Source organism: Mustela nivalis (genome assembly GCF_964662115.1).
Source record: "Mustela nivalis genome assembly, chromosome: 8".
In the NCBI taxonomy this organism is placed as follows: Eukaryota; Metazoa; Chordata; class Mammalia; order Carnivora; family Mustelidae; genus Mustela; species Mustela nivalis.
The window spans coordinates 43949404-43969712 of NC_139027.1; positions in this window are offsets into that span (position 1 = coordinate 43949404).

Consider the following 20309-nt stretch of genomic DNA (forward strand, 5'->3'; position numbering starts at 1 on the left):
CCCTCTTCCTCAACCCCCTTCCCCCCAGCTATGCTCTCTCTCTCTCTCTCTCAAATAAATAAATAAAATCTTTTTTTAAAAAAGAAACATTAAATAAATTATCTAATTCCCAGGTATAGATAGGTAATATTCTTCTTTTATTGGAGAACAAAAATGCTACCCTGTTATTAATTACTGGGATTTTGGATATAAGATGAATTAATAGATAGGCAAAGGATCCCAAAAGGATATTTGAGTCAAAGAAGCAATAGCTTCTTTGGAGTGGAGTGTATATGACTTCCATATTATGAACTGAAACAGTAACCTCACATGTTACTTTTTTACCTGCAACTCTAAGCCTTAAGATTGGCACACATTGTGTCCTGGAAGCCTCACTTGACCAAGCAACTGGGAAATAAGATAAAGTAACTGGAGAGGAAACTGGAGTGGAGCCTGGAGGCAAAAACTCCAAATGGCAGTAAGCAGTGTTGTCCCCAGAAAGTGAATGAACATTTACTCACCCAGTGAACTGAAAAGAACAAAAATTACTTTTCTTATGGGGATGGAACCAGGGAATTAGAAAATCTGATTAAATAGTTCATAATCAACAGAATGCAGTTGGTCAGCTCAACAGAACTTATTGGAATTGAAAGAAAAACATCTTTTTAAGACCCACGGCTCAGAATAGAACTGAAACATTCAAGATGCATAAGCTCTGTTTTCATTCCTGTGATACGAGTTCAAGACAAAGCCCCATCAGTGTATTAGGGTTATTCAAACAATTCATAAAGGTACATTCACTCAGTTACAGAAAAACTGCTGGAGAAATTAGTTATTTATGTTCAGGAAATATTCTATATTCTAGGGGATAGAATAAAGTTTATTTATAACTCTACACATTTTCATCCAAGAATTTCAAGCGCTTTATGCTCTAAAGTTGGAATCGAGTAGCTCCCAGTCCTTAGAGGCTATCATCTCTAGCTGTGGTTTAACTGAGCTCTTGTGGCCTCATGAGCACTGTTAAAGGGCAGGTTCACCACAGACAAATGATTTTTTTTTTTAACCAACATCAAGTTTCCCAAAGAAATTCCCACATTGCTATTAAGATGCAGCGGTCTCCCCATAATTCCTTATTTGGAAGAGAGACTGTGTATAAGAAGGATTTTTATCCTGTCTTATAGAGAAAATCCATTTTAGCATTGTAATAACCCAGGTAATCCTCCTCACTCTTCTGAAATAACAATGGTTCCTCTCTAGAGATGGGATTTGAGGACAGTCAGGTCTTCCCTAGGTGGGAGCAGAACTAACTGTGCTACAAACTCCTGTTGTGTTGTGAATGTTGGTTTGTTTCTTCCTCGGCCCACTGTTCCTTCCTTGGAGTTGTAAGTATTCTGTGGTTGAAGTTTGTATGTTTGCAGATCAGCATGACTGGGAACAGGGTCATTGGAAAACAGAGGAGCCATGAATGAAGCTTAAGAACTTAACAGTGTATAACCAGCACCCTAGCGGAAAAGCTTAGCCTGCTTCAGCAATTTTGGGGTCAATTTAGAGCACACAAGGTTGGGAAGGCAATTCAGGTGTCCGCTGCTAACAGATTACTCTCAATGCCTTTGAGGCAGTGCAAAGTCCCAAACAAATCTATGTTGTCAAGCAGAGGACCACAAACATTCTCAGGAAATCTGTCTCAGTCCTGGAGATTTCAATTTGAAAATGCTGCGTTTTCTAACGCAGAGAGAAACAGCAGCTTTTGCCCATCAAAGATTAGCTTTTTCTCCTATTGGAATCCTTTGCTCAGGCCTTGTGTTAGCCAATTATTCGTTTCATCCCTTCACTACAGACCAGCACCCAAACAATCCTACACAGCTGGGACCACCACCGAATGCACTTTGAAAAGAGGAGAGAATACGCAGGGGAGGAAGAAATGATTGCAAGGAAGCCTTGTTTAAAATATTGCAACTACTGCTGGAAAGCTAATAAAGACCATTGGGGCATGGGGAAAAGGCTGCCTCCTCTTCCATTTGCAAGAGGAGAAAGACAGGGAGAGGTTGTTACATTTATCAAATGAGGGATGGACTTTTAAGAAATTGCAAAATACTACTTTAGACTTCTTCCCTAGCAATATGAGTGAGCATGAGATCAGAAGTATCCATGGACTTACAGGAGGTAATTAACACAGCTATAGGTTAAGAGAGACCACTCATAGGTGACAATGAGGAAATTTTTGTAGAGGAGACATAAGATCCAAACACAGGTTTGTGTGAGAATGCAGAAGACTTTGAATGAGAGGTTTATACATTTGGGCAGTAACTTCAGTAGGTGAAGAGCAAAGTCTGGGCTAACACTGGGACCCTGGAAAAAAACAGAGCACATTTGCTGTGTAGTTGAATTACTTATGACTCCTTTGGGTGCCAGTGGCAATAACCCAGCTCAAACTGGCCCGAGCCAAAACAGAAATTATATTGGCTCATATAACTGAAAATATAGAGAATCCAGAATCTGAAATATCTCTTGAAGAGACAGCATAGTACACTGGTAAAGGCAAGGACTTTGAAGCCAAACAGTCTGGGATTAAATCCCAGTATGGGTAGGTACCCACTAGCTGTGTAACTTGGAGCAAATTATTACCCCTTTTGGTGACTGTTTCCATTTCCTTTTCTCTAAAATGGAGATATTAATAATAACCTTCTCGTAGAATTTTTGAAAGGATTAAGTAAAGGTGATGTCCACAGCACTTAGAACAGTGGCTGGCACAGTTGCCGTATTCACATCAGGACTCTCTCCCCCCTCTCTATCCTTTAGCAGGTTCTTCTCATTACTTAGCAGCTCAGCTTTCTCCCTGTCTTCACAGTAACCCCAGCAGAAAGACACCTTCTTTTTCCCGGTAGTTGTAAGACATTTGACTTGCTCTAAGTGGGCTGATTGATGAGTCACATACCAGTACCTGGGGTCAGAAGTGCCATGGGGGAATGGCCAGGAGATGGGTGGGTCGGACTTGCTTTATTCCTGGATCAATGGTCCACCCTGATGCCAAGAATCAGATTCAACTCCACAGAAACTTTGTGCATTCGGAGTAGAAGGAGATGCTTCCTCTAAGGAAAGTTGAGGTGCGGTTACCAGAGAAAGAAGAAATGGACTCTCGGTGGATGAAAAAACAACAGATGTATCCCATAGCTACAAGAAGAACATCCTGACATGATTCCATACTGGTTGGGAAGCATTGGGTGAAGAGCAAGAAGAAAATTATTTTTAATAATTTCTCAACTAAGCCTCAGTTCTTTTATCAGCACTGAAGTTGTCAGAATTGTCAAGTTGCTAAAGTTCCTCTGTGATGTTCCCATGTTTTTCTTTAAATTAATAATTATTACCATTTATTCAGTGCCTGCTGGAGCCAGGCATTGTGCCAGATGTTTTCCTTACATGCTCTCTGATTCTCTTACATAAATTTTGCCATCTTGATTTGAAAGCTGAGAACGTGCCCCTGTCCAGCAGTTGGCAGTCAGGATTTAAAGCCAGGTATATCTGAACCTCATAGCCTTGCTCATTCTACCACGTTGTGGGGCTTCTGTTTGTGTGTCATTTCTTACTGTCACCCCCACCTCAAAAATGTGTCACTTCTGTCATGTCCAGGCAGTCCCACCACTCACCTGTCTTCTCAGTAAAACCTCGGCCTTCAGTCGCTTATCATTCAGTAACTGTCTGTCTCTGTGTCTCCTCTTGTAAGGTTCTTGGCATTTGAAACCTCATTCCTCACATTGGAAGAGAAGACTTTGTTTCTGGCCAAGTAACCTCAGAGGTTATCAGGCAGATCAGGGGACAGATCTGGGCCAAGTATTCTACCCAGCTGGTTTCCTACTTCGGCTGGGCAGTAAGCCCTATTCCCTCTAGCCAAGAGAGGGATATTACCCTCATTGTTAAGTCAGAATGAAGACTTTCAGAAAGCCTGTAGCAGCTGTGTCTTTGCATGACTGGCATTTGTGGCCGTGTACTACCAATATTTTAACGCAGACCTTCTGCTTTAGGCTAGTGAGTCCCCCGAGTGCCCCTTCCATTGGTCCTGCTCAGCTATGTCATACTGGCCTCATTTCCTGAGATCCCACCCCTTCCTGACCTCTCTCCATTTTCTGAGATTTCCTCTCAATATCCATCCAGTGCCAGCTCTCCCAGATTGCTCTAACCCATGGCCTTTCCTTTCTTCACAGTCCTATAATCTAGTTGAGCCACAGAATTTAGTTTTTGATTCTAAACATCCTCCTGTTTTCCAAACTAAATTACAGATAATACAAAACCAGTCTTTTTTGTTGGTGTTGTTCTATTGTCATTTTTATTTAATGTCCCAAAGCACCTAGCCCAGGGATGGGCATGTGGCTGATAGACAATGGATGAAAATCCGGTTGATTTTTCTAACACATAAGATGCTAGTTTCCTTCTCTTTTGTTTTTCAGACTGTAACTGAGTTGGTCAGGGGCTGTAACACCACCATTCCACTTTTCCTCTCTGCTTTGCCATTGTTCTCCACGAGCAGAAAATCCATTAAGTCTCAGTACTGAGTCTTATCTAAAATATTCTAGTGTCATAAAGCAAGGACCTCTTTTATTGCCCTGTCATTTTTCTATAGAGAACAAACTAAAGCTACTATTAGAAAGAAAATGCAATCTCTTCTAGAAGTTTTCCTAGTGTATATATTTTAAAAATCATAAATTTTCAGCTGTCAGATCACAATACAATAGCAAGAGTCCTACATTTATGCCTCTGAACAGAAGTACAATTCCCATCCTCACTGTTGCCTGCCTTCTCTGTTACCCTGCTTAATTTACAGCTATTCAATAACAATTAAAACAATACCCTCATCCCAGTCAGTTGCAACTGAAAATCATTATGAGTTGACGGCTTCTGGGTGATGATGTTGGGAGGAAGAGTTGCTGTAATCTCTAGACCACAGAAAGGTGATTACCCAGACACGGAGACTAAAGAGCACATGGGACTTGAGTCTTCAGAGTAGAGGAGGCCAGGATAGGTAATTTAGTACAGGGGTGGGGGAGAAGGAAGACATCTAAATGGCACTCACTACTCAGGCCACCTCTCTTCAATGGAGATGAAATGGTCACTGATTTTTGGAGCAGTACTTTTCCGTGTGCCCCAAACATTCCAAAGCCTGTCTGAGATTGCTTCATTGTCTGGCTCACCTAGGAAAAGGGGAAAAGCAGCAGGAGTGGTGGGAGGGGTGCCGATGACTAGAGCGAAAGACTAGACTCACTCTGAAAATGTCATTCTGTGACCCAAGTGAGTTGTCTGGGACTTAACTCTCTCTCCATGATGACACAGAGAGACGCTAACAGCTCTGATGTGAGTGTGCTGCCCTGAGAGAAAGGAATCTCTGGACCCGGTCCTGCCTGTGCTCCTATTTAGCAGTGAAACAGAGGTAAATCCCTTGCCCTCTTAGCCTCAGTTTCCCCATCTGTAAAACCAGGAGATGTGCAGGAGTTGCAAACTGAAATGCTTTCAGAGACAGGAAATCTTTTCAGGAAACTCAGTGACTCAATACAAGAAGTGCTTACAACAAGGGCAGCTGGAGTGTGCGTACCTGGTCTAAAGGCTTTTAACTCAAGTTTTAAGAAAATTAACAGTGCAAATAAATAAAATCTTTAAAAAAAATAAACAGTGCATATTTCAGACCTCCAGTTTTTGCCTCTAGACTAGTTAATTTCTTAATCCTTTCCCGGCAGATATTCTTTGAACTTAAATCCTAGGAAAAGCAAGATATCATGGTCTGATCAACGCTCACCACGTTCACCCCATCATTGGATCAAGTGCCTGGGACACAGTAGTCTCAAGTTAACAATTTGTTGCTGAGTCGCTGACCATTCTCTTTTAACCTTTACCTTTACAGAGTGAAGTCTTGTTATTTTTAGGTTGTTCCCTCATTTGACAGTTTTTGACTTCCATCTATTGAATTACTTTACCATCAATCTAGCTGGCTCTCAGCTAAGCCTTTCCTGAGCTGTGAGGAGTGCAATTGCTTTAGTTTTATGTGGAATGTCTGAGACAATCCCAATGACCACAGTCCTTCCCTAAGCAAAGACAGCACAGCAGTGACCCAGCGGCCCTGGTGGAAGGAGCATCTTTAACCTTGCTGCAAGATGTCCTCTTCCTTCTTTTAAGAAGCAACTCTTCTGTCTTGGCCCCTCTCTTCTTGAATTCCTTCTTCAATAATCCATTCAGCACAATGGTGGTTTCTCTTTTGGTCTGCCCTCCCTACAGAGCTGACCCACACTCTGAACTGCTTCCAAGTTGCTTGGAGATAGCTCTCTAGATCAGCTCCTTGGAGGTGCTGCGTGGCAGAGCAGGAGCTCTCTTAAAATTGGGCCAGACTCACATCCTAAGCAGCTCCAGGGAAATTTCCCTTATTTACACTCCAACAACCCAAAACGCTCCTTTGGCCTCAAATGCTTGCAATACAATTACAGTATCCTTTTCCTATAAAGCTGCAAATGTCTTCTGTAAGATCTGTCTCAATAGAAAATCTAAAATTCAATCCCAGAACTGTACAGGTGACTGTCTTACACTGCAGGTGAAGAATGGATATTATGTACTTTGTGGGTGAGTTCTCATATTTTTTCTGTGATTGAAACACATGATAACACTTTAAATTGGGGTCCCTGAAGGAATTTTTTTTTTTAGCATTTCCCTTCACTTAAGGCCTGGAGCAAGGAATAGAGTTGGTCAATCATCTGCCAGATAAAGAAACAAAGTCTCAGAATTATAAGGTTGTTCCCCCACTTTGAAGCCTCTCCTCATTGCTTTGCCTATACATAACTGAGGTGTATTTTGTGCACTCACATACTGTTTAGGGTGCTGCTAAGGACTTGGGAAACATTGTTGCCTTCCCTGAATTGATTCAAAATGAAAATATATGGGAAACATTTCAGGAAAAGAAGATGGTTCTGAAGGTGGGAACACTGGGAATCTTTTGATGCAGAGCAAAGGGAATGTCAGCTGGACCATCAAGTGTGGGTAGGAGTTGAATGAAGGAGGGAGGCATTGGTTGAGCAGAAAGAAAGGTTTTCATTTTGACAGTAAGAGAATTAGTCTGACTCTAGAAAGGATGTGTTGAGACCAACCAGCAATACGGTAAGTTCTCTAACATGTGGCAGAAAATATGTTTAGGATAAGTTCAAAGGCCAGGTAAAGCAGTTAAGATCTGATGCAGTAGACTGACTGAAGACAGCAGTAATGTGAGGATAAAACAGTTGTTTATGGTTGGAAATCTGTCTACTTTTGATACTTGAAACATAAACAATTAGATCCACATTAAGGTCCTTCCCCTTCTTTTCCTCAACCCTTGCTTTTTAAAATTGGAGAGAATAGAGATTATGTGATCCCCACTCTATTGGACGTCAGAGAGAAAAAAATGTTAATTTTTTTTCTTAAGATGGGATGACGTAAAAGCATCATCATACTAATGAAAATAAGGTGTCTCCTGGGATTTTCAGTTTCTAGGCAACCAGGTCATACTTTGAATAGTGTCCAGTAGTGTTCACTGACTTTGAAGTTAGAAGGACTCTTACTGATATGGCTTGTCACAGTCCATGTCATAGTTGGGTTTTTTTTTTTTTAAGATTTTATTTGTTTATTTGACAGACAGAGATCACAAGTAGGCAGACAGGCAGGCAAAGAGAGAGAGAGGGAAGCAGGCTCCCTGCTGAGCAGAGAGCCCAATGCGGGACTCGATCCCAGGACCCTGAGATCACGACCCAAGCCGAAGGCAGCGGCTTAACCCACTGAGCCACCCAGGCGCCCTTATAGTTGGGTTTTTTAGTCTTTTAATCCAGGTCTCAGTATTTCCATCTATAAATTGGATTAAATATGCTGACCTTCCAAAGTATTATGAAGAATCAACGAGATAAGCATATGAACATATTCTGCCCAATGCAAAAGATCATGCCATTAGGTAATTTCTAACCTTACCTCAGAAAGCTAAAGAGAAGTCTTTCCTATATGTACCTCTATGTCTTGTACAGTGAGAAATGTAAGAAGACAGGTAAACAGCAGCTGAATCATTGTCTAGTGTTCTCCCGGATGGCATTCAACATTATAGTACTAGAGAGTGCGTAGAATCAGGTAAGCAGAGATAATGTCCTCCCCGACACACCAGGTCTATCCCGATAAACTGTCTGGCATGCTAAGTGGTTTATTTGTGATATGATCCCAGGAAGCACAGGTAAAGGAGTAGGGAAAGTAAATCAAGAGAGAAATAAAATTAATAAAAGGTATGCTAATGAGCAAGTCCCCATTTTGGACAGTTAAGGCTCTTTCCTCCTGGGCTCCTCTTAAGGTAGCTTTAAATGTGTTTCAGTATTATCATATATGGATGGGAACCTGGGCATTTATTCACTAACTCTAGTCCCTCATTTGTTGACAATTACCCCTGGAGGTGTTAGATATCTAGTCATTCTGGGTAACCAAAATTACTAACCATCTCTCATTCATTGTTCTGGAGCAAAGCCCTCAATAAAACACAAGCCTTGTAGGGGAGGCTGTTCACATGTATAGACATGTACAGGTGTAAATGAAATTCAGATGTGGGATGAGGTGACATAAGCCATCCTAATAGCTTCTGTTACAGGAGGTATGTTTTGTTTAAACATAAAGATAGCATTACCATAGAAAATAAAAAGTTCATTTAATTCACAATGAATTAAAGGAAGGTTCTCACAAGTGATGGGAATGGATGGTGAGATTAAGAAATAGTATTTTGACTGTGGAACCTGGGAAGTATAGACATACTGACTTCAGCTTGTTCAGGGTCCCACTGGGAACAAGGACAGGATAAAGAACACTCTTTAATGCCAAAAGTTTAAGTCTCTGTCAAAACCAAAACAGACTAACTCTGAAAATTACCGTTTAGCAATTCTTATCAGCCAGAATTTATAATCTCACACAGTAAGAGACTTGTGCATAATCCAAATTGTGTTAAAACCTTAAACAGACTCCTTAGAGATGATCAGAAATAAGACAAGGGGGCAAAAGCCAGAGTGGTTCCCAAACATTTCATGTATGTTTTTCAAAGACCTGGAAGAAATGTCCAAGTATTTACATTTCCAAGGGCATGGAAACCAAAAGTGCCTCAGATCCAGAGAAAAAATCAGAAGAATTATTTCATAGCGTCATAGGGCACAAGTTTAAAGTAGCTCATCAAAATGTGGAGTCTTTTATGTAATAACCAAAGACAATGTGTGAACCTTAGTTTCATCCTAGAATATAAACTATATGGGACATTCGGAAGGAAGGAAGGGAGGAAGATAGCCAAACATCATAAGGGAAAACTCTTAGAGGGCAGTGACTATATTTTATGACTATGTCATCCCGAGGAGTATCTATGTTTCACATTTTTAAGCATCAAGTTAATTAAATAACTTAAGGAGTGATTGAATGTCTGATTAATTAGTTAATTACTTGACCTAACCATCCATTCAGACAAAATAATCATGGTAAGAGTTCTGTCTAAACTGCCCAATTTTGTCAAGGTCATTGTCTGGAAGTCGTCTCAAAGCAAATTCCCAGTGCACATTGCAGAGTTCACAGTGGCCCTGAAGATCAAAGAATCATTTGGATTTTTCTCAGTTGGCATTCTTTCCCAGTTGACATTGGGCTGGATTCTTGGCCAAGTTTCCAAAGTCGTGTTGAACTTCTAACACTGGGAAAGAATTTTCCAATTAATAATTTGCCGATGCATCTGGAACTCACTCTAATATGCACGTGTGCCCGTGCATCCACACCTTCACTGCGGCATGATGAAAATGTCAAAGTCTGTCTTCAAGCCAGAACATGAAGAGGTACATGCATACAGATTATATACTGATTTCAAAGTCCACTGTAATTTGTGTCTGCTCTCCTGCCACCCTTCTCTTTAGAAGGATTTGTGAATCTAGGAAGGCCTGCTTTTGTCACATCTTTTGGATGCTAAAACTAAAGTGATAAGAAAGAGGATGTGCTATGTTGTAAATATTCTTTATAGGAAACTCTTCTAAAAAGGAAGTAAAATATACGAAAGTGTTCTATTTTTTCCCTTAATATCACCAATACATTAATATTTTAAGTACTCTTAGTTGTCTATATATAAGTGAATTTCTTTAGACTTTGTAAACTTTTGATATTCAACAAAAAGGGGTAAAATTCTATTGGCATTTGAAAGGATACTCTTCAGGACAAATTGTCAACAAATGAAATGCAAAACCTGTCTTTTTTGTACCTATAAGATTTTGTTTATTTATTTGAGATAGAGAGAAAGAGAGCACGAGCAGGGGGAAGGACCAAGGTAGAAGGAGAAGCAGACTCTGCTGAGCAAGGATCCCAAGGAAGGGCTCAATCCCAGGACCTGATCCGAATGCAGCCACTCAACCAACAGAGCCACCCGGGTGCCCCATAAATTCTGGGGTCTTTAATCATAGTATTATAGAGCCAGAAAATTGCTTCAATTCCTTTAAAGTATGGGTTGACAAATGATTGCTCACTATACAAATCTGACTTGCTACGTGATTTTATAAAGTTTTATTGGAAGATAGCCACACCCATTTGCTTACATATAGTATATGGCTGCTTTTTGGCTATAGCAATAGAGTTGAATAGTTGCTGCAGATATCATATTAAGTAGAAAGCCTAAAATATTTACCATCTCGTCCTTTACTGAAAAAGTTTCGCCAATATTTGCTCTAGAACTAACCACTAACCACCTGTGACTACAGAGCACTTAAAATGTAGCTGGGGCATTTAAGGGACCTAAAGAGTTAATGAATTGAGATATGCTGAAAGTATAAAATATAAAGGTTCTCCAGCAAAACAGAATCAACAGTAGTTAGATAGATAGATGACAGAGAGAGAGCCAAATAATTGCTTCTGTTTTCGGAAGAAACTTTATATTTATATTGAATTTGTATAGCTATAGTAGATCTATCTAGAGAGAGAGAGATTAAGAGAAAGATTTATTATAAGGAATTGGCTCACATGACCACGTGGCTAGAAGGCTGAAGACTCAGGAGAGCTAATGCAATTCCAGTCTGAAGTCTGGGAGGCTGGAACAGGAGAACTGATGACATAGATGAAGTTCAACAGCAGTCTGCTGAAGATGGAGAAGTCTCATTTCTTTTCTTCTATGTGGGCCTTCAACCAATGGAATGAGGCCCGCCCACAATATGGAGGGCAAGTACTTTACCCAAAGTCCATGAGTTTATATGCTCTTTTCATCCAAAGACACCCACCAAACTGACACAGAAAATAAATCATCATGCTTACTATTTTTTAAATTTTATTTTATTTAAATTCATTTAATTTACATATTGAGTATTACTAGTTTCAGGAGTAGAGTTCAGTGATTCATCAGTTGCGTATAACAACACCCAGTGCTCATTACATCGGGGACCTCTTTAATGTCCATCACCCAGTTACTCCTTCTCCCTACCCACCTCCCCTCCAGCAACCCTCAGTTTTTTTTCCTATAGTTAAGAGTCTCTATGGTTTGTCTCCCTCTCTGATTTTGTGTATTTTAAAGACCTAGAGTTGCAAAGACTTATTTTTTAAATATAAAATACATTGATTACATGTTGAAATTGTAGTATTTTGGATATATTAAATAAAACACATTATTACAATTAATTTCATGTCTTTCCTAACTTTCTAATGTGGCTACTCAATTGCCTAAAATCATTTGTGTAACTTACATTCCTATTGAACAGTACTGCTCTAGAAACTATTCTGAGACTGTGAAAAGCCTTGTTCCCTCCTTCACCATATATCAAAAGGACTCATCTAGTCAGTATGAATGGTATCGATATTTATTTATACAAGTGTATGGAGAACTGGCATACGTTACTCAAGAAGGATGTGCGATACAGTTTATTTCTAATCTGGGTATTCTTTTTTTTTTTTAAGATTTTATTTATTTATTTGACAGACAGAGATCACAAGTAGGCAGCGAGGCTGAGCAGAGAACCCGATGCAGGACTCGATCCTAGGACCCTGGGATCATGACCTGAGCCAAAGGCGGAGGCTTTAACCCACTGAGCCACCCGGGCGCCCTAATCTGGGTATTCTTGCTGCTGTTTATTTGTTTGTTTGTTTTCCCTCTCAAATCAGGTAAAAGTTTTCTGAGAGTCATCTGAGAAACAAGAGAATTGACGTTTTAATCAGTTAATTGAATGTAAATGTGTATGTGTAGGTGTGTATTAAATGCTAAATGCACTACACTTTATTAAAGACATTATATAAATATGGTCCTTCATTTTTTTCTAAAGCATAGCACATGGCTTTCTTCTATATTTCCATTTACCACAATAAATATTCTGTAGATTTTTTTTTTTTACATTTTAAATCAAATTTACTAAGGTCTGTTATGTGTACTGAAATTAATTCACTTTAACTGAACAATCTGAAACACACTGGAAAATGAATACACCTGTGTAACCACTACCCCAATCAAGATGTGTGTCAGGCAGAATTCTAAAGAGTCCCTCCACCCCAAGATTCCAGCTCCTAGTTATTCAGTCAAATACTAGGGAGATACTTCTGTGACAGGACTTGCTGAGCAGATGTAATTAAGGTTACTAGTCAGCTGAGAGAGATTATGTCAGATTATCAGATGGACCCAATCATGACCCCCAAGCCCATAAAAGCAGAAGAGGAAGGCAGAAGAGTAACAGACATAAAGCAAGCACAAGGGAAGGTCAGAGAAACTCTAGATAAGAGGAGGATTCAATTTACCTTTTGTTGTTTTGACGTTGGAGGAAAGGGGCCTTGAGGCAAGGAATGCTTTTAGAACCTGAGAGTGACCTTTGCTGACAGCCACAGAGGACATGAGACTTCAATCCTACAGGTGCACGGGAGCGATTTTTTCTGTAAGCGAATTCATCCTCAGAGACTCCAAAAAAGAACACACCACCGCTGAAAACTTGATTTCAACCTTGCGAAGCCTGGAATAGAAAACCAGTAAGCCATTTTGTACCTGGACCGAAGACCTGCAACTGTGAGATCTTAAGTAAGTATTGCTTTATTCTACTACCTTTGTGGTATGTGATCAGCAGCTAGGACAAAGTAATACAATATAGTAAGCTGCTCGCTCCTTCTTGCCAGGTGTTAACCATTACAGTTCACCCCTCCCTGAGGCAACCACTGTTTTTGCTTTTACTCACGTTAAGTTAGTTTTCACTTTCATAGAATTTTTTATCGATGAAGTTAAAAGTATGCATCCTTTAGTGTTTCTCTTCTTTTGCTCAGCATTTAAAAATAATTCATCTGTTTAGCACACAACAGTAAATCATTTCTTTTTATTGCTGAGTACTATCTTATGGTATTATCACAATTTGCGAACCTATAGCTTCTATTGATGAATATCTGGGTTTTTTTCAGTTTTCAGTTTTTTATTCTTTTGAATTAAGTTATAATGAGCATTCACATGTAGAAGTCTTCCTGTGGACATGGGCTATGTATCTCTTGGGGGAAATAACTATGAGTAGAAGTGCTATGTCATATACTTAACTTTTAAGTGCCAAACTGATTTTCACAAGGGTGGTTTCATTTTACACTCCCACCAGAAATGTATTGAGAGTTCCATTTGTTCTAGATCCTTGCCAACACCTGGTATATTTGATATTATTTTTAGTTTTAGCTGTCTAGTGGGAATTATAAAAATATAAATATGATTATAATTTGCGTTTTCTTGATGATTAGTGATGTTAAGTAGCTCTTTTTTGCACATTAGCCTCTGGTATATGTTCTTTCACAAAATGTCTTTCAAATTTTTTGCCACTGGGCAATGGTTTGCCTCTCATTATTGAGGTTAGGAGTTCCTGATATATTCAAAACGATCTTTTGCCTGTTACACCTATTGCAAGTATTTTCTTCCAGTCTTGTTTTGTTGCTTTATTTTTCATAATGATGTTCTCGATGAACAGATTTCTTAGAAAACAGGGGTGCCATTTATTTTGTTTCTTTTATTGTTAATGTTTTTTGTGTCCTAAGAAATGCCAAAGATTTTCAGCTATATTTACTTGCAGAGATTGGATAGCTTGAGATTGTACATTTAGTTGCCTGATCTATTTCTATATTAAATTTGTGATTGAGGGAGATAAATGTCAAGGTTCCTTCCCCACCCTGTGGGACCACTTGTTCCTTCACCTTTTGTTGAAAAGGCTATCTTTTTCCCATTTAAGTGACGTGGCGTGTTTATTAAAAATCGCTATGTACGTGTGATTTTATTTCTGCATTATCTATTTGTTCCATTGATTTACATGTCTATCCTAATGGTAGTACAACACTGCTTTGATTACTGTACCATTATGTAAATCTTCAAGGTAAGTATTGGAAATCCTACTTTTTTCACCTTTGCAAGATTATTTTGTCTACTTTAGGTCCATATTTCCATAAGCATTTTATAATCCTACTTCCAATTTCTACAAAATACCTGCTGGGATTTTGATGGGGATAGTGCTGAAGCTATAGATTAACTGGAGAAGATTTAACATTTTTACAACCTTGAAAATAATACACGAATGTGTGTATTTGTTTAGAACTTTAATTTTGTTCAGCGATATTTTGAAGGATGTTTTTGTACAGGTATTGCACATATTTTAATTCATCCCTAAAAGTATATTTTGGGACTTTTTAATCTAGTTTTCTTAATAATCATTTATAGCATATAGTAACTTAATTTCTTTTTGTCTATACTTGCCCTCCATATCCGTTCAATTTATTAAATCTACTTATTATATCTAGAACCTTTTGGAGGTTGCTTAGAATTTCCTATATACCTGATCATGTTAACTGCAAATAGGGAACATTTAATTACTTTCATTCAAAAATGATTGTATGGCTGTAATTTCTTTTGGCACTGACCAGGACATCTGGTAAAATGTTGAATAAAAGTGGTGAAATGGAAATCCTTACATTTTTCCCAATTGTAGAGGAAAGCATTTAGGTTTTGTGCCATTGGCTATGATGGTAGCTATAAATTCTTACAGATAAGCTTTATCAGAGGAATTTCTCCCTGGGAATTGTTCCCAGGTTTCAGAAAAAGTGTGTCAAATGCCTCTCAATTGCATGGGTTTTTTTTCTCCTTTGTTGTAGTTCATGGTGAATTGCATTAATGGAATTTCCACATACTCACCAGGCTTTGCATCAATGAGATAAACCCTGGCTTATGATGTATTGTCCTTTCTTAGATACTGCTGGATTTGATTGTTATTAAAGATTTTTGTGTTCCTGTTGAAGAAGATACTGGTTTGCAGTTTTCTTTGTTATTTATAGTTTTCATTATGCATGTAAGGCTAGCCTCCTAAAATGATTTAGAAAGTATTCTCTTCTATTTCCTTAAAAAACTTGTGTAGGATTGGTAATATTTTATCCTTAACTGTTTAATGGAATTCACCAGTGAAGCTTTCCAAACTTGAAGTATTCTTTGTGGGAAGTGTTTTGTTTACTTACAAATTGAAGTTCTTTAGGTAATGTAGTAGGTTTCTGACTTTTGTAATTTTTTTTTGCTTACATTAGCTTCAATAACTGGTCTTTTTCAAGAAATCTATCTTCGTTAGCAAAATTGGTGATTGAATAGTATAAAAATGTTTATGCCATATCATTTTAATATTTGTGAGATCTGTTTGTTACAGCCATTCATAATTTGTTTACTAGCTTTAGAAGTCTAGCTACAATGTAATATTAGTGTTTTTTCCCCCCTAAGTAATCAGTTTTGGGATTTCTTTTTTAGTGTGATTTGTGTGTGTGCTTAATTTCATTGATTCCTGGTTTTGTTTCTTTTCTCCTGCTTACTTTAAATTTAATCTCCTCTTTTCTACCTCTTTAAAACAGAAATTTAGATAAATTTTCTTCTGTGCATGATTTGAACAGCATCACACAAATTTTATAGTTAGCATTCAGTAGAAAAACATTTTCATTTCCTTGTAATTTTTTTCTATAGCCCATAAGTTATTTGGAAATATATTGTTTAATTTCCAAGTATTTGTTAGTTTTTCAGATAACTTCCTGTTACTCATTTTTAGTTTACTTTGTGTGTGGTAAGTAATCACACTTTATGTAATTTCTTTTAACTTTATGGACTTTTTTATAACTGAATATTGTCTACTTTGGTAAATACTCCATGTGCACTTGAGAAGAATGAAAGTTCTACAAATTTTTAGTGGGATGTTCCACAAATGTCAAATTAGTTCAAGTTGGCTGGTAATAGTGTTCAAAACTTCTATATCCTTGCTGACTTTCCATTTATTTTTTCCTATCAATTACTGAAAGAAGTATTGAATTATCTAACTATAGTGGTAGGTTTCCCAGTTTCTTGTTTTAGTTGTATCAATTTTTTGCTCCATTTATTTGAAAGCTCTGTAACTAAGAACATATACATTTAGGTGTTTGTTTTTTTCTTCTTACTGAATTAATCCTTTTGTTATTACTAAATTTTTTTTTTTTTTAAATCCTGGTAATATTCTTTATACTGAAATCTACTTTTTCTCCTATTACTATAGCCTGTCTGGCTTTCTTTTTATTAGAGTTAGCATAATATATAAATATATAAGTTTTAATCCTTTTTCTTTTCACCTATTTGCACATTTATATCTAGAAATGGACTTAGTTGAGTTTTGCTTTTTTTTTTTTTTTCTTTTTTTCCTGGTCTGGTTTGCCACTTAATTAGAATATATAGACTATGTTTAATGTAATTGATAAGCTTTTGTCTAAATCTACCATCTTTGGTATTTGTATTCTATTTATCTCCTGTTTTTTGTTACATTCTGTCTTACCTTTTTTTTTCCCCTTAATTAAGCATTTTTATATTCCATTTTTGTCTCCTTTTTGAAAATTTTCAGTGATTTCTCTGGATTTACAAAACCTTTAATTTATTACAGTCTTCTATGAGTATTGCTCCACTTTGCACATAGTTTGAGAAATCCATTAAGTATATTTTCATTTTTTACTATTTAGTCTATTGTTGTTACACATACTATGTATATATATGTGTATATATATGTAGTATATAGAGATCTATGTTATATATATATAGTATATAGAATATATGTATACATAAACATATATATATATATATATATATATATATATATCTCAATACATTATTTTTGCTTTATGGTCAGTTATATTTCACTCTTTATTGAATGACAGAAAAAAGTATCCCATAATTACTTACACTTACACTACTTATGGTGTTCTTCCTTCCTTTGTGAGGATCTGAGTTTCTGTTGTCTAACATTTCCTTCAATGTGGGTAAAAAAAATTTTTAGCATTGTTTTAGTCCAGAATTACTGGTAACAGATTCTCTCAGAATTTTTGGTGTGTTATTCAACAAAGATGCAATGTGTTCTTTATCTATGTAGTCCTATTTTACAATACTGTACCCTGTGAAGACTAGTTGCTTCAGCTTCCCCAAATGTGGATCTTTTTCTCCTAAGTTCAGCAAAATCACTATGCTCTAATTGGTTCACCCTTTCCTGTATTAAAAATGAAGAAATCCCTCCAGGCATAAAACCGGGCTGATCTGTTTTGTTTTCCTTTACTCAAGGATTAGGATACTGAGCTGCCTGTAGTCTAATAGCTGCATTTATTTGTCCAGTTTTATACTTGTTTTCCATAGGTGGGTGAGTGCTATACAAGTAACTACCACAGCCAGAAATGGAGATTTCCATAGATCACTTTCAATATTCATTTCCAAAAGTCATCTTCCCTTTGTGCTTTGATGTTAATATTTAAGTAACTTTGTGAGAGAACTATTTTTGCATCTATTTGTAGAAGAACAATACTTTGAATAAGTATTTTTGAAATCCCAGATTTTTCAAACTCTAATATATTTCTTAGGGAAAACATCTGTACAGTCTTAGATATAATGGGATTGAGAAGTGTGAGATTAAATGAGAAAGAAAAGAGTAGGTGAGACTAGAGTGATTTTACACATAAAGCTACAAGATTCATATTCCTTATGGAGTAGGTAATGTATTCTGTGCTTATTGATTTGTTTGACCAGTACTTACATAAAAAGCATAACAAATATAACAGCCAAGAAAATAATCTATCATTGTGTCACCTGTTTCTGTGATGGCCCTCAGCTGTAGAACTTGTGACAAAGCAGGCACACTACTCTAGAAACCTAAGTCAAGTGTCATCGAGCTTGTTGCTCCAGTGCACACAGAGGTTGTATGCTCCTATATAAAGTTTAACTACATTGTATGATTTGAATAGACCCTCATATTACATTTTTAATTAAAATGTACTCTCCCTGGACTTCAAAACTAACTGCATAGGTGTAAGTTGAGAGAAAATGAAGATACATATTTAAGAGTTTAAGAATAGATTTCACAGCAAACTAAATATGGATTGTTTGTTGATGTCCCCAAGAGAAAAGCTAAAATAATCTATGACTAAATCTATAGAAATAAAGTAGCTGCCATAAGGAAGATATTTTTGTTCTATTCTTGGCTTGTTAAGACCATACCCAGTTAATTCTATTTTTGGTGCTTGCTTGTTAATAGAGAAATAACTAAATAGAGGATTTTTTTTTTTCAGGTAAGAGATTAAGAGGTTGAGGAATCCAGAAATCATGTTTTATATTCTGGCTACATTGGGTCATGAGCACTTACTAAACTAGATGATTTTCTGAGCCGTTGAGGGAAATTTTATTAAATATTGTTTAATCTTAATTCTCAGCATAATCTGAGCACTCTGGGGTAGAAAATAAAGAATCAGGACCTCTGGTAATACCTTTCAATCCAGATAACATATTCTCAAGCAACTAAACACTTGTCCCAAACTTGCATGTGCCATTTACCCAAAAGTGATGTAACTGTACATAAGTAGGTCCTTAGAAGTCAATAGAAATAAATGATTTGCTGCAGGGTTTTTCTTGAGAGCATGTCTCACAATCCCTCACTACTTCATCCTAAGAAGCTTAAAAGAGTGTTCAATCTACCCTGATAGAGCACTGTCCATGAGAGAGAGTCTGGAAAATAAGTTTTCCTGGCTCACTGCATAGTCTTTTCAGTGGCTTCTCTATATTAGAGGCACGAGTTAGTGCCTCATATGTTACTCAGTTAAGCATACTCCTTATGGGGAATAGTTGACAACAATAGAATAATTTAAAAATAATTGTATATAATATAAAATATAATAAATATAATATATTGATATAATATATGATAAAATATTTTATATAATCTATAATATATAGTTTATAATATATATTTTATAAAAATAATTTTATATGATATATAATATATAAATATACATATTTTATATAGTTTAAAATAATTTTTATCTAATCAGAAAATGCATTATAACTTTCCTCACAGGTAGGCATACCTTGGAGATAGTAGGGTTTCCATTCCAGACCACCACTTTATTATGGTGTATGTGACTATGTGACTAGTATGATAGTGAGTCAGATGAACCTCTTTGTGTTTCCCAGTGCTTATAAAAGTTATGTTTACATTGTACTGTAGTCTATAAAGTGTGCAATGTCATTATGTCTATGAATGCATATACCTTAATTAAAAAATACTTCATTGGTAAAAAATGTTAACCATCCAAGCTTTCAACATGTCATGAACACTGATTACCAATCACTGTAATAAACATAACAATAACAAAAAAGTTTAAAATATTGAGAGAATTACCAGAATATGACATGTAGATGAGAAGGCTGCAAATGCTTTTGGAAAAATGGCACTAATAGACTGAATAGACAAGGGTTACCACAAACCCTCAATTTGTGAGAAAGGCAGTATCTGTCAAGCATCATAAAATGACATATGCCTTACTTTTTATTACTCTGGGAAGACTGGGAGATAATTTTTACATGGAACTCCATAGTTTGTTTGTTTATTTTTAAGATTTTATTTATTTGTCAGAGAGCAGAAACACAGAGCAGCTGGCAGAACGGGCGGAACGGGAAGAGCAAGAAGCAGGCTCCCACTGGGCAAGGAGCCCGATTTGGGACTTGATTCCAGGACTCTAGGATCATGACCTGGGCCGAAGGCAGATGCTTAACCAACAGAGCCACCCAGGTGTCCTGTAACTCCACAGTTTAAGAGTAGGATCAGTATGTAGAAAATTCAAGAGATGAGTGTTAACTTCCCACCAAAACCCAGTTGTAAAAAGTAAGGTTATAGAGAATCACAGTAGGATCATTCAGAATTTGTCCACACTATGGTACTAGCTATCACTCAGATCCATGATACCTCAGAAATCTTGAGTTCCAGTGTCCTATCTATTTTCACAGATAGACACTGCACATCTCAGTTACCTAACACAATCATAGTTCGTGACTTATGAAA